The 12,061-nt window shown below is 45.1% G+C and overlaps 1 protein-coding gene across 1 annotated transcript in view; it reads left to right on the forward strand.

Moving 5' to 3' along the window:
- Window positions 1-12,061, forward strand: part of PRICKLE1 (prickle planar cell polarity protein 1) — a 66,574-nt gene that overhangs the window by 38,062 nt on the left and 16,451 nt on the right. The window lies entirely within an intron of this gene.

Genomic DNA, 12,061 nt, shown 5'->3' on the forward strand with positions numbered 1-12,061 from the left:
TGTATTTCTGTATTGTGAACAGCGCAGAAGCAGCAGCGGGTTGTTCTATGCTTCTTCATCGTTCTTCTAATTAATGACATGTAACTTCTTCTAACACCTCTCATAGGAGGGTTCTAGCTCTGCTTTTTGAAACAGATGTACAACTATGACGGTAATTAGATCTACTTCAGTGACTGAACTTAGCCCGTTCTCCCCAGAGGGATTCTCCTGATTTGCTTACACCAGTGCCTAGGAGCAAGAGAGTGCAGTGCAGAGCAAAACATGTTATTTAGCTGGGAAAGTGGATTCTGCTGCTACATTGGTCTTCTAGAGAAAAGAGGTGCATGCTGAAACCTTTACTAATCAAGTTCCAGTCATTCAGAGCAAACTAAGCTAATTGTCAGTATTTTGTGGATGCTGCTTTGTGGATGAGTTGAGACAGCAATTCTTTCAGCATTCTTGCATTGTTACCCCTTATTAGATACGTTTTCTTGTAAAATAACTGTAGAATTTCTCCATAAATCTGAATGGTGTGACGTTAATTTTGCCACTGCTGTGAGAAGTTTTTCTTTGCCTTCATGTAATAGTGTCAAATCAGTGAAATGTTGATAATAGAATGATGCTCTATTTTACAGTATTGTCAAAGTAGAGTTCAAATAAGTAATGAGTCTTTGCAAGACAAGGTGGTGTCAACCCATCTTTCAGATGAAGAAAGCGGACAAAGAATGTAAAAGTTCTGCTGGAGATCTGTTAGCAGTCACTAGAAGGTGGTATTAAACCTTGGATCTCAATTTGAGGATTTGAGTTGGTATTTTCTGCTCTGTTTTCATAGCTGCCATGTCTGTCTTTAAATGTTCTATATAGGTCTAATGATACAGAAGCTTTGTTCTGTCTCATAGGTCAGAATTGCAAGGGTAACATACAATTGTCTTGTTGGAAAATGTGACTAGATTTGATTATTTGGCAGTGGGTACACTTGCTACTGAGTAGCCAAGAAAATGTACAGCTCTGCCTCAGTCAGATAGTCAGCATTGTCCCAAAAAAATGAATGCCCACTCTTTCAGGGATTCAGTCTTTCCCAAGACAGACCATGTGCTTAATTATTGCCTTGCTGTTCAGAGCAGAGATTGGCTTTCTAAATGATGGGATTTGCTTTGGGTTCTCATTAAATGTTGTATGCTGTAGTGTGACACACAATATGCCCTGCAGTGTGTCATGTGCTATGATGCTAATCAGCAGTCAATACCAAAGGAGGAGAGCAGCTGCTCTGCAGTCAGCATGTCTGAACAGTCCTGCACCCAGCAGGGTATCGCTTAATTCACACTAATGGATAAAGAACTGGTCTCATAACACTTCTGTAAATGAGGCTAATGATCAGAGAAAAAATGCAAACTAGTTTTCATTTATTCATAGAGATAGGTGTAATTAGAAGTAATAGCTGGATCCAAAAACTTGCTCTCTAGCATTTGTTTGTTGATAGTACAAAATGTGAATGGCTTGTTCTACTGTTTGTCTCGTGAAGTTATTAACTTCACACAGAAGTTGAAGTACGTATGCTCTTAAATCCTCATTGAGAGAGTTACAAGGCTTAATGGGGAAAAGCTACAGATAATTGCATCTCCTGAACTTACTTAACTTAGTTGACTTTCACTGTGTGGTGATGGACCTCTATAGAAAAATCCACTGCTAGGAAGATCAGTGTGTTGATTAGTTTTTTGATCTTTTTACATTAGCTCTATTGTCTTCTGTAGATTACAGAAGTCAAGAGGAGGCAACCTGCCCTGTTGCAGTTGTGGCAGCTGAGTAACAAGCTTGTAATTAGGTATGAAGGTCTTATTTTAGCATCTAAGCTGTAGTGTACTAGCCACCCTCTTCCTCCTGGCATTCTTCCTTCTTAATGAAGTCTGTTGTTCTTCTCACAGGTGTGTCATCCCAGTGGCACAGGTGATGCCACTTGATCATTCATGTCTTGAAGAATCAATCAGTTATGGTGACTTAGTTGAATGATGTGAAGCAGCTGATCTAGCTGCAGTTTTAAGTCGTCGTGGTCTACTTGGGTATTTTAGGCAGTGACAAGTGCATGCTTCTGACCCTATACTACCAGCTGGTTTTGGCTACGTAGATGTCTCCAGGAGCAGTCTTCCCGGTGTGATGCATAGTGAAAAAGTAAATCCAGCCTTAAACTCATTTACAAGAGGAAGCTGAGTAACACTTGAGGCTCTTTGGTCCCATCACAGAGCCAGTCTGGATTGATATGGGCATTCCTTATTTTCTGTAGTTCATTGTGGTGCAAACTAGCTACATAAAATTCTGCGAGAGCTGGTTTCACTCCTACTGAGCTGGCACCTCTCTGGACCTTTGTATAGTAACTAAGTCTTGCCAAATTTTAGATACTATCTGATCAGCACGCCAGGAATTGGTTGAGGAAGAACTTTCTAATCCAACTGCATAATAGCACCAAGTTGGTTGAGAAGGCGGTGGTGGTGCTCAAAACAAGGTCAGGATTCTCCATTCTGTAACTGAAGTCTTTGTAATGAGACTATACCTAATGTAGCCAGATTGTCTCTTTAAACCTTTTATCTTTCTTTTTTGTTCTTTTTTTTAATTAATGTGCGCATTAATAATCTGTTAAGGTCCTCTTTCTGTGAATGAAGTTTACACCAGTCTGGAGGTGTGTGGGGGATATCCGCTGATGAAAGTGAAACATCCAAATTTTAAAAAGTGATTCTTGCCCAAAACCCCACCCTGCTCTTTGTTGGAAAAAGTGTTTCTTGCTGTCAAACTTGCCTGGTGCAAGGTTCGGAGTACCTTCAGAAGACTAGAGTTCTTGTTATGATGTGGAAATAAAGTCCAGGCCAGCTGTCAATTGATTGCATTTACAAAAACAATGTAATTATCACTGACTCATTACTTCTGCATATCAGGGAAGGAGAATTAGGAATGACTACCACTGAAAAGAAAGTAGATGATGAGGAGGGAGGGGTGTGCGTGTATCACAAAAATCCCAAGATTACATCAAACTGGAGAGCCATGTGTATGTGGCTGTTGTGAAACATTTATTCTCATCTTTCCTCTGCTTACTAATTTTCTGAGAGTTAGTCTTGTCTCAGCAATAATTATTGCAGACAAGAAAGCAAGTCAGGAAGATACACAAGTTTAAAGGTACTAAATTGTCGAAAACTTGAAACTAACACTAAACATATATGAATATTCTTGGGACTTTATAGACTCTGTATGTGATAATTGCCATTTCTCAGACCTGTAAAAATGCCACGTCTTGACAAATCACCTGTCAGACACATCTGAAGTCATATCAAGCAGCTCTGATATTCCGGGCTTTACTTAAGAAAACCTGATTTGTCAAAGTTTAGGGTTTTGCCTTGAGTTCATGTTATCTCAAATACTTGCTTTCAAAGCCTGTTTAAAAGAATCAGAGGTGTTATGTAGTGGAAAGGTGGGATGTTTTTCTGCTGTCTCACCTTGAAAGTGATTGAACTTTTCCTTAGAAACTGCAGAATTGCAGAAATTGGTCTTGAACTATCATTGTGAAAGTGGCTTGACACTTGAGTATATTTCCTCAACCTCTGATGTGGGAACTTGTAGCAATGGTGAAATGCTTTATAGCAGCTGAACATAAATATGTTCTTTAAAATGGGGGTGGAGGTTGTTCTAGAAAGATGCTTTGTCTATGGCTATACGTTGCATTAGCAGTTCTTCCATTGAATTCTGGTACTTTTTCAAAGCTAGGCATTATTACTTCAAGGCTACACATGTGAAGGAATCCATCCTTCTGAGCAAGCTGGTAAGAAGACCTGGGACATGCTGGCAAATCCAGGTGGGTGTAGGTTAAAGCTTGGAGGCTGCCAGCTGAGTATCAGGTGTCAGGTATTGTCAAGCAGTTGCTGTTTCAGCAGCTGACAGTACCATAAGGAGTTAAAGATAAATGGATGCTTGTACAAAGGTCACTGGTGTCAAGGGTACCAGCTGAGTGTTCTTAAAACAATCTTCATTTGTGCTATGTGCCTCATAGGTAAGGGATTTCATTACTATGAATAATCTATAATCTTTTACTCTGAAAATAAGATTATATATTCTTAAGAGTCTGCAAACATTTCTGTAAATACAGTTAAGGAAATACATATGTAATGGAGGCTCCAGACTTGTCTATAGTAATGTCATGTTAGTGATGAGGTGGAGCTTGATATTTAAGGGACTTAAGCTGAATTTTCCCTGTTGTAGTTACAATTAAATATCTTGCCAGTTGATGTGGAAATGGTAATGACTGGTACCTAAGAAACAATTAACTGGATTTCTATTTGAATATTTGTTTAAAGGAGGCCTGCACTATTATCCTACTGAAAACCCGGCATAACTCACATCTCTAACAGATATTGCCTGCCCACTTGGCTTTGAATTTCAAGTGCAGTGGAGATGAAGAGAAGGAAAGGAGCACTTACGTGTCTCCAACTACCCAATCCCAAGCATCTAGCTCTGTGGTGAAGAGACTACTCGGAGGAGAAAATTGACTCTTTCAAATGCCTTTGGACTATGACGCTACTGGGTCTGGGTTTTTTTCTGATCTAGCACTTCTTGCCTGATCTTTCTCCTCAGTTCATACCTCTGCATCCATAATCCCAAGGGCATTTGGCAGGCAACCAAGAGAAGTGTCAGTGAAGCCATCTTCCCTGGCTGCCTTTTGATGTGGTTTTGATGTATCAGCGTAGCTATAATAGCTACTGACTGACCAGGAGTGGGACCATCCCTCTGGGCTTTCCTCCTATTCCCTCCCTAATACTGACAATTGTGCTACACTCATCCTGCAATAAACCAGTTCTGGGAGCTAAACCAGCAGTGAAAAACTAATCATACTTGGTGGGGGTGGGGGGTGGGGGGGTGGAGAAAGAAGCAAAAGAAAGTTTGTAACCTTCCAAACAGGATTCCTCACACTAAGTGGAAAGCCTGTTTGGGTTTTCCAGAAAACATGCTGAATCATAATCCTCCTAAGAAAAGAGACAGCAAGCTTAAACCTTGCGTGTTTACCCCACATCTTAGTTGGTCGTACACAGTTAGTACAAACTTCACCTTACTAACATTAATCTAAGGGCAGAACCCCCTTAAACACTGACTTTTATTTGCCCAGGCATGTAAATGGGGGCTGGTTTGATGCTCATGTTAAAGTAATGGGTTACTTTATAGGACTTCCATTCAGAAATGAGACACTGGGAATTTTTTTTAGCAAGATGCCAGTTTATGGAGATTTGTAATACAATCAAGCAAGGTATGTGAGTGAAGCGGAAACTTTCATGGCTGTCATAGAAGGAACTTCAGTTAGGTGGAGGACTTTTTTCTTATTCCTGTCTTTTTCTTTTTCTTTTTTTTTTCAGGACAAGATAGAATAAGAAGGGGAAGGAGATTTGAGTATAATTTCTGTTTTAAGGCTGCCACATGGAAACTCATTGTAAAACTACACATGAGTGTTTGGACTCAGGGTGTCATTTGAATGCTGCCTAGCCCATGACAAGCCTTCTTAAGCATAAAGAAAACCAAACCTTGTAAAAATCAAAAAATCTACAGTAACAGTATTGGCAGAGAGCATGAGCTGGCCAGATAGAAGAGCAATGAACCTCTGTTGAGGTAGAAGCCTGCCCAGCTTTGAGACAGAGTTTTTTGTTTGCTGAGCAAGGAGAGAGAGGACTGTTCCCAGGCTTACCTGGCTGGGATAATCACTTAGCCCATTGATCTTTCTATGCAAAAGACTGAAACGCTTATCTTTTTTTGGTGATGCCTTTTGGTAGAGTTTCATAGCCTTCAGTCTTGACAGCTCATCAATCTGGTAGTCCCTCTCTCTTGCAACTGCTGTACTAAAGAAAGCTAATAAAGGTGTAATGCATCTCATTATCCACCTGACATTTTTTACATCCTCCTTGCATCACTGGTGGCCTTGAGGATGGCCTGTGAGATTAACTTGGTAAAATAAACTAATAGTTAATCTAAGCATTGTTCTCTCCCCTGTATTTCCAGTATGCTGAGATATGGCTTCTGAAAAATGGCAGCATAACACTATGCTGGGTACCTGTTCAGTGACTGCAACATTTCTCTCCCCGTGCAGATTTTAAGCCAGAGGTTACCACAAACCTTTGCAAATCTCATCTTTGGCTTAAAATGGAGAGGTTTTTTCCTCTGGATATGATGCTGCAGCAGCAGTAATAATCCCCTATGTCAAACTTTGCCTTCACTTGAACTCAGTCACCTGGGATTTTTCCTGAGTTGAAAAGCATCACCAGTGGCAGGGCAGACTTAGTGTAACTGGAGCATTACTCATGCAATAAAACTCACAAAGGGTTTGAAATTTGTTTTTAAATATTAGCTTAAGCATTAGCTTAAATATTAGTTTCTTTACATGGATGTCCCGCTCCTGGGGTTTGTATCCCTTTGTGTGTATATATGTGTTGACCATAGTAGAAGAGCCACACAGTTTGCAGTTCCCTTTTTTAATCTAAATCAATTTCCAAACCAATTTAGATAAATTGCAAGGAGTTCTTTGGAGACAAGGCCTGAGAACAGAGCTTGAAACAGGTAAAAGTGACATTGTTCATCGTCGGCGCAGGCTTTGGCACAATACTTGGCTGAAAAGTCCCTCAATAAGCAAACAGCGCATTAGCACTGGTTCTGCAACACCTTCTCCATTGCATAATGGTGTTTGCGCTGGGGTGTTATTAAAAACCCAAGCAGTGATTCTGTCCTGCGTCAGCCTCTGCTGCCAGCAAAGCGTTGCAGGCGCATGTTGTTGCAGCGCACTTTGTTGTGCCTTATGCAGCCTGGGAAACGGGGTGCTAATTAACGGAGGGTGTCAGTGTGGGTAGGAAAGCCCTGCTCGCACCCGTCAGCTGGTGGTTGTGGCAGTATTGTGGGCACCCGGGCGGTTACCTCTGCCCCGTGTGACTGTGGGCTTCGTGGAGACAATTATGATAAAAATCAAGATCGCTGTCTTCAGAAAAGCCTGTGGGGTTAAGAGTTTCCAGATACAGTAACAGACCTGTTGGTTCAGGAGCAAGTCCTAGCCCGATCTAACAAGGAAGGGCATTTTAATGAAACTTTAATTCTTTGCTGCTGAAGCAAAGTAGGATCATGGTTTTAAAAGGTCTGTTTTTCTTCAACTCTGAGAGCATTAAGAAAAGGAAATAAAATAAACCTCTCATAGGCATGCATTCCCAACATGCCGTAGCTGACGCCGGCCAGGCCTCAGGCCAGCAGTAGCTGGTGTAAGTCTCTGTAGTAAGCTGTTCAGGTGCTGTTTCCCTCCTTGATGCCTGGTCATTGGATGCCTCGGCAGCTTCCTGTGCCATTGTTCAGTGGGTGAAAATAAAAAATGAGCATTTATTGTTTTTATTATTTTTTATTTGTCTAGTGCTACTTGACAGTCTCAAATGTTAATATTTCCATTGGATGTTGTCATTTTCTAAAGTTGTTTGGGGCATTGTCCCCATTCTGTTGGCACTGAGGGGATGCAGAAGGCAGACTGTTAGGATCACAGGGAATGCAGCAAAGAGGAGAGTGGAAACCAAGCACTGTAACTCAGTCACAAACTTGTGCTGGGCAAAGTCATCTTATCCTTATTTAACTTGTTGCATTTCATATGCACACTTCCTTCTAATCCCTGTATCTTTCCCCCTCTGTTGCATATAATCTTCTACTGGCATGTCTCCTACAGAGCTGGTTTTCTCTGCATTTTTAAATGTTATTTAAAAATTGGCAAAGATTCATACTGTGGAGACATCAGAATCACAAGGTGCTGCCTCCATGCCCTTTATTTGCAGCATCAAAAAAGAAAGTACAGGAAGACACCAGTCAGCAGTAACAGCACTGGTCGGCCTCTGCTCCCAGCAGCACGTGGTGATCCGCTGTTGGTGCCAGCCTCCCTGGTTCGGGTGGGCAGGAGGAAGTGGTGTGGAACAGGGAGGGCACGAGGAGGTTTCACCTATGGCTGTAGGTGCAAAGTGGCACAAAGAGGGGTGGCCTTGCACTGGTGGCCCATTAAGGTCCTTCAAGGCTTCTTCAGCTTTGCTTCAAAAGCATCCAGGTGTCGGGTGACTCCTAGTGATCATATAGGATGGCAAAATTCTGTAAATTGTTCACACCTATGATGGCATACTTCCCCAGTCATGTTCTTAAGCTGGGAGACCTAGGTCCAGGTTTGACTGGATGTTTAGGTATCCAGAGATGCAGGTGGATGTCCACAGGGGTTTCTGAACACACCAAGGTGAACAGAGTTAAATTTCACTTGTATTTGAGCATCATATGAAAGGGTCTTTGAGGTCAGGCTGTTCATGCACTGGCTGAGGAAGACCCTCTTGCACTTGTGTTTGGCAAGGCCCATGACTCCCAGTTTTCCCAGAACAGAGAGGGAGCAAGGCTGACAGCTGAGCCTGCAGCTCCATGACAGTTCATCCTGGTTTTAACTTGTGCTAACACTGGTAGGTCCAGGGAACTGAACCAGCATTTTGTCACTGGGTTGGGTTTTCCAGTAGGTCAGCTCAGAGGTGGTGGAACCACTTCCCTTACTCTGGCCTCTTTGCTCCTTTGGGGCATAGACCTGGGGCCACTGAAGGTGGAAAGGACTTCGGTGCTGGAAACACACCCTAGAGCTCCCTGGGCTGTAGCCTGCAGGCAGGACCTTACGTGGCTGAGTTGCTGTCCCTAAAATTCCTGAAGGGCATGCCTGCCTGCATTCAGTCAGGCGCTGGCTTTGGTTTGTGTATAATCCCCAGGGGAGCAGTTGCAGTTCCTGCTCTGTGGACTCCTCCTGTGCTGTCAGAAACATGCAAAACCTTTCTTGGTTTGTCTCGTTTCAAAACACAAAACCCAGTTTATTTTGAAGAATTTTTTCATTGACTTCTCTGAAAGAATTATTACAGATTTTTTTCTTTCTTGTTCTAGCTTCTATTCGCCTTACTACATACTTTCACCTTTCATAGCTGACTCGCAACTTTTTCTTTTAAATGAACAGGTGAGATGATGCTTAATTAAAACTCTTGGAGTGGAGGTGGTGATCATTAAAGGGTGATGATGTAGAGGGCGATCTTCTGTTTATCCACAGAACTAATCAGGCTTGAGAGGTGGGTGTTATGCCACTGTCCTACCCGGAGAAGGCACCTCTGAAGCACAAGAGGTTAATTTGTTTTCTGCTCCTTGGTCTCTCTTCTGTGACTGCCAACAGAAGTAGCAATTACTAGTGTTATCTCAGGGGGTGTTCCCTGATGTGGGTAATTGCAAACTGGGAAACCACCCTGATACCCTTAGCAAATTTCTTACAGGCCAGAGAACACCCCCTGGCCTGGTCAGTAGTACAAGTAAGTTGTTACTTAGACTAAATCTGTGCTAATACCTTAGGGCAAAAGGTTCCATATCCATTACAGGTCCCTTGAAGCATCGGGTTGTTTGAAAAATCAGCTCTATCCAGTACAGTCAAGAATGTGGAACGTGCCTTAAAGGGCAAGTCGGTTTGTGCCTGTCTTTTTTTAGCTTTCTTTTTTTTTCAGGCAACTTCTGTAGCATAATTTATGCTTCACAGAACAAGTATGTTGTCATATTTGTTGTGTAAAAATAAAAAAAATATCATAGCAACACATTCGTTCTTGTGGAAGCAGCTTGCATCAAAAGAGATAGTTAAGGAATGACTTTCACAATTTGCAAATGCCTAAGGGGAGTTATGATATCTGGTTCTTCAGCCTAACATTCAAGGGTACCATACTATCCAGCATTTGAGTGCTGAAACACAGCAATCTGTGATTAAAAGAAAAAAGTTTTCAAATAATTGACTACTTGAAACAATTTAACAAGAGCTATAGTGGCTTTAACAGGAGTTGTAGTAGGGTTTTCATTGCTGGTACTTCTAAAATCAAAATCAAATGGTTTGTTCATGCAGACAGTGATTTTAGAAAAATCTTACGACCACGTGATTTCAGGCTAGAAGATCACAAGAGTTGATTTTGGCCTGATAATCTCTAAGTGTATTGCTCAGAACAATATACTAGTTTCTGTGCTCAAGCCAGAAAAGTCCAGGAAAAAGAGTGGTGCAGCCAACTATCTTTGTGTGCCCTCAAACTCTTCAGCGTCCAGGGAAGTGTTAGCAAGATCGGGGATAATTTGACTGCCCAGTAAAGTGAACATCTCTTCTTTGGCTGCAGGAGACTTCGCAAATGGATCTATGGCCATTGAGTTGGTTGTGCTGAAGTCCCTAAATGAGATTCTCCTTTTTGCAGGGTGCTGTGCAGGCACTGTGAGCCCTCATTGCGCAGAACAACTAAGCAAAGGTCAGGCACCCCTGGAAAAGGAGTAGACAATATATGTAAATTGTTGGTATTTAATTCAGTTGTGTAGTGGGGAAGAATAAACATTATTCCTGACATTTCCATGTTTGATTAATGGTGAATGGAGTTGGCAGATGTTCAGCTGGCCACCAGATGGGGTCTGCTCAGTCCAATAAATGGAATAGAAACAGTCTGGGTCTTGTAAAGCCAGCACTTACAAAAGCTCTGACAAAATCTCTGGTTCAGCCAAGTGATACACCAGCTTTGGCCTCAAAACAATTTAACAGCTTAAGAATGGAGGTAGTACAACCAGCAAAACTGCTTATGGAAGTGAAATGGGGTGTGGAAGGATTGGAGCTGGTTAATTTGCTGGAGTTTCAGCAGGTTTTCCTCTGCTGCAGGAGCCCGGTGGGACCGCGGCTGGGATGGCGTGGGCCTGGGTCGGTGCGGGAGTTCGTTCGTCCTCCTGCGGTTACAGGTGCGGGTGTAAGGCCTCTGTGCATCCCCGCCACAGCGGGTCTGTCCTGAGGTCGGCTGTTTTTAACGTCGTGAACCCAGGACAGGCTTTGCGACTTGAGATCAGGTAGCCCGGTGCTGGCCTTGATCCATCAGCCTCCCATTCTGTGTGGCTGCGCCCGGCGGTGGGTCGTCGGCACAGGGGGGGGGATGTGTGGGGGGGCTCTTCCCGGCCCCCTGGAAACCCGCTTGTGCCCGGCCGAGCTGCGGGGACGGGGGGCACACACGGCGGTGCTGCTCCCCGCTTCTGCCCGCGGCAGCCGCCGCGCCTTTACCCGTCGGGGCCGGCTCCCCCGAGCGCCCTGCGGGCAAAGCATGCAGAGTGAGGAGAGGGGAATTGAAATTCATGCAGATTCGGTTCCTGGGGGAAGCGGTAGGTGTCTGCCAAGTGCCCCGTCCCGCACGGCGCGCCCGGGCGGATAAGCCGCCCTCGGCGGGGGTCTGGGTGGCCGCTGCCCCTCGCTGCGGGTGGGGGGGTGGGGGGTGCCACTTTGACCCCGCGAGCAGCGCGAATAAATTCCCTTTGATAATGACTTCCCAAGGGAGACAAAGAGCGGGAGGGAAGGGGAAAGAGGAAACCTGAGCGCGGCGTTCACGGTTGCAGCCGCGGGGGCTGCCCGCCCCGCCAGCCTTTGAAGACGAGCCGCCGCCTCCCGGCGCTTTCCGTGCCCCGCCGCGGGGGCCGGGGGTGGCAGCGAGGCGGCAGTGCCCGGCCGGGGGCGTTCGGAGCATGCCCCGGTAGCCCGGGTGTTGCCGTTCTGTGCGTAAGCCGGGGCGCGGGCGCGCCTTTCTCACTTGAGACGTGCCGGCCGAGGCAGCGATGGGCAGCTGCTCGCCGTGGTCCTCAGCCCCGGGTTGCGTTATTTTTATTTACACACAGCGATGTAAATAGGCCAAGTGTTTTCCCGTCCTTACCCGCGTCCTTAATTTCTCGGTGCTCGGGTCAGCCCGGAGCACGGCGGAGGGTGGGGCGGGGAATCTGTTTCGGGCGTCGGGGCGAACAAAAGCGCTGTCGCTAAACCGCGTGTCCCCGGCGCAGAAATTTATTGCTTCTGCAAACGCTTGGTCCCCCGGGTGGGCAGGCGGTGGGGCCGGCGACCCTTCCTGCCCCGGGGTCGGTGGCAGGAGCGCCCACCCCCCCCCCCCCTCCGCCTCCCCCGTCGTGGGCAGCGCTTCGAAGGGAAGGTCGGTGGGAGATTCCGAGCGGTGAGGGGCGCACGGCGCTGCCCCCGGCGGGGGATGGCGGGGAGCCCCCC

Source organism: Falco biarmicus, chromosome 5 (genome assembly GCF_023638135.1).
Source record: "Falco biarmicus isolate bFalBia1 chromosome 5, bFalBia1.pri, whole genome shotgun sequence".
Taxonomy (NCBI): Eukaryota; Metazoa; Chordata; class Aves; order Falconiformes; family Falconidae; genus Falco; species Falco biarmicus.